Below are 3,814 nucleotides of genomic sequence, written 5' to 3'. Positions count from 1 at the left end.
ATCTGTGGTGACTTGATCTGCTGTGATGTGCAGATTTCTGAGAGGACAAATAAACTAAAAAGTTTCTCTCTCTCTCTCTCTCTCTCTCTCACACACACACACACACACACACACACACACACACACACACACATCCTTCAAGGAAGGACCTTGCTGGCTTGATGTCTTTTTTTTGTTGTTGTTGTTGATTTTTTGTTTTTCGAGACAGGGTTTCTCTGTGTAGCCCTGGCTGTCCTGGAACTCACTCTCTAGACCAGGCTGGCCTCAAACTCAGAAATCTGCCTGCCTCTGCCTCCCAAATGCTGGGATTAAAGGCATGCGCCACCACTGCCCGGCATTGATGTCATTTTAATGTGTTCCCAAATGGCCCACATCCTAGAAAATTGGTCTCCTGTGTGGTGGTGCTGATGGGGTGAAGCCTTTAAGAGGTGGGACCTGGTATGAGGTCACCACACTCAAAGATTTCATGAGGTTGTCACAGGAGCACATGAGGCTGTCTCACTGGCTTTGGCCCTTCCGTGGGTGCTTCTCCACCATGTAATCATGTTGCTGGGTAGGGAAGGGTTTACCAGGGCTGGCTCCGTACTCGTTGGACTTTTGAGCCACCAGAATTTTGAGCCAAATACTGAGTTTTTGTTTTCATTTTTGTTCTTTTTATTGCCTGGTTTAAGGCTTTGGTGCAACCAGCTAAGGCAGACCTTCGCTAGGACTGATGTCTAAAGAGTCTCTGCCCAGAAGAAGCAGGGTGGCCAGCTCTGATTTGCCAGGTGGTCTGTCCTCACACCTGTGTCATGGTGACCCTACCTTGGGCATGGGAGTTTCGAAACCCACTGCATTTGTGTGTGTTTGCTCGGTGCTGCAGTTAGCTTCTCTGAGAGCTGGAGGAACTGCCAAGCATAGATTTACTTTTAAAAATTAATTTGGTTTTGCAAAGTTCACCACATTCTAAGATAACACTCTCCGAGGCTGAGGTAAGAGGGAGCAGATGGCCTCTGGGCCCTGGAAGAGCTGGAGGTACAAGCACCTAAAAAGCACCCCCAGGGCTCCTTTTAGGAAATTATAAACCATTATTTTTTATTTTTGCACCTTACATCAGCTGAAAGTCCTTCGTAATACCAGATATATAGATTAGAAGTCAGTTACTCTGGGGAAAAAATGTTATTTTGAATAAGGACTGGTAGATTGATGAATGGGTATTTTTTTTATTAAACTAATAAAATTTATTTTAAAATATGCAACTCAGTTATTGACAATTTTTTTATGTATGTGAGTACACTGTAACTGTACAGATGGTTGTGAGCCTTCATGTGGTTGTTGGGGATTGAACTTTTAGGACCTGTGCTTGCTCTGGTCAACCCCACTTGCTCCTGTTGGCCTTGCTCGCTCAGGCCCAAAGATTTGTTTGTTTGTTTGTTTGTTTGTTTATTATAACTAAGTACATTGTAGCTGTCTTCAGACTCACCAGAAGAGGGTGTCAGCTCTCATTATGGGTGGTTGTGAGCCACCCTGTGGTTGCTGGGATTTGAACTCAAGACCTTCGGTAGAGCAGTCAGTGCTCTTAACCACTGAGCCATCTTGCAGCCCCCAGTATTGACATTTTTTTAAGTCATCAAAATAGCTTATAATAGTTAAATGCCTCTTAAATACACATGATATCTTCTGAAGCTAAAAGTAATATGCACTCAACCAGTTTTTTTTTAACTTTTTTTTTCAAAGATTTATTTATTATATGTAAGTACACTGTAGCTGTCTTCAGACACACAAGAAGAGGGCATCAAGCCGGGCGTGGTGGCACACGCCTTTAATCGCAGCACTAGGGAGGCAGAGGCAGGCGGATTTCTGAGTTCAAGGCCATCCTGGTCTAAAAAGTGAGTTCCAGGACAGCCAGGGCTATACAGAGAAACCCTGTCTCAAAAAAACAAAAAACAAACAAACAAACAACCCCCAAAAAGAAGAGGGCATCAGATCCCATTACAGATGGTTGTGAGCCACAATGTGGTTGCTGGGATTTGAACTCTGGAAGAGCAGTCAGTGCTCTTAACAGCTGAGCCATCTCTCCAGCCCCCTCACCCAGTTTTTAAAATCTATTTGAAACATTACACATGATAGAAGTAGAAAAAAATCTCTTATGAAGTCCTCTATGAAAGGAAATTGTGACAAGTTCCTGATTAGACAGAAACTGTTCCATCTCCAAGGGAGAATACGCAGCATAAGTGTGGCGATGAATGGCGATTTAATGGGTGATTTTAATTTCTTCTCTAGTTTTTGTGGGAAAACTCTGCTAGTTAAGGTTGAAGTCCACCATGACCGGACAGCCTCTGAGCTCGGTGCAAAATGGAGACTCCCTGGTTAGCAGATTTTCTCTGACCTTGTCTGGGGGATGCTAAGCCCCCACACTCACCTGAGGGATGTCAGGTCGTCTTAGAGGATCAGTTCCCTTTTCCTGACAAAACCTGTTGAGCCAGGACCTGAGACTCCTGACTTGCTTCCCATGCTAATGAGGTGTGCCAGGTACCCTAAGCCCCCAGCCGGTGACCTTTTCCCATCCTGGGTGTCCCTGCCCTCAGTGCCCCAAAACCTTATAAGCCTTCAATCACCCTATGTAAAGTTGATCTGCCTACTGACGAGTTGTCCCGGTGTGGTCTTCACTGTACATACACACAGGGGTTCCAACCCCACCCCACCCCCTCACCATTTCTGTTCCCTTTGCCCTCGTGGACTAAGGTCCACCGGAGCGAGGAGACCCACAGTTAGTTCCATTATCAGAAGTTTCTATGGTAAGATTGTTGTTAATCTAAAACAATGATAAAATATTGATTTGTGTGTTTGTAGCTTAGTGTGTATGCTTTGTGTGTGTGTATTCGTGCATGTGTGTGCGTGTGCCTGTGCGTGTGCATGTGTGTGTGTGTGTGTCTGTGTTTGTGTGTGTGTGTGTGTGTGTGTGTGTGTGTGTGTGTACATGAATGCCAAGCCAGAGGCCGATGCCGTCTCTCTCTACCTTGTTTTGAGATGGAGCCTCTTACTGAAACTAGAGCTCACCAATCTTGCTGGCTATAAGGTCCTAGGGATACTTTTATCTCTCCGCCCCAGTACTAGTTCTACAGCCTACGACAACACACCGGGCTTCTTTATGTGGATTCTGGGGATTCAAATTTGGGTCCTCCTGCTTGCAAGGCAAGTATCTTACCTACCGAACCTTTATCTGCCGCGCCAAATCACAGGCCTTGATTTCTCTTATCCTCGATCTTTACTATCCTAATTAGCACAGATAGTTCTTGGCCACCTTTTACTTATCTTTCCTAACCGCATCTGCAACTAACTGAATTCTGGGTATCTTGTCTATCACTATGGCGCGGAGGAGGAAAGGAAATGGAGAAGGATCTTTACCTTACTTAGACCTGCACGACATCTAGTGGTAGAAAAATAGAATTGCAAGTTTTCCCTTTAATGTCCCTAGCCTGTTTGTTATAAGCAATTGAGCACTTGTTACCCACTAAGCCCTGTGAATGGTGTAGCTCGCCGAGTATTTGACCCAGGGTCAGGTTGTTCTTCAGCGTTTCATACTGTCGGTTATTCACCCTCTCTGTTCTCAATAGCTCTCATTGCCAGAGTTTGGGTTAGGGCTTGCTGTCCCTCCAGAATATTCTAGAATTTTCCCCTGTAACAACTTTAAAGCACTTCCCTCCTTAAAAGTCCCCTCTGGAAGGGGCCTGGCATAGCTCAGCGGCAGAGTGCTTGCATAGCAAACACAATGCCCTCATTCAATTCCAGTTCAAGAAAAAAAAAAAGTCCCCTCTGGGGCCAGCGAGAGGGC

The sequence above is a fragment of the Mus musculus genome, chromosome 8, assembly GCF_000001635.26.
Source record: "Mus musculus strain C57BL/6J chromosome 8, GRCm38.p6 C57BL/6J".
Lineage (NCBI taxonomy): Eukaryota > Metazoa > Chordata > Mammalia > Rodentia > Muridae > Mus > Mus musculus.
Note: the sequence above shows the minus strand (reverse complement) of the source record.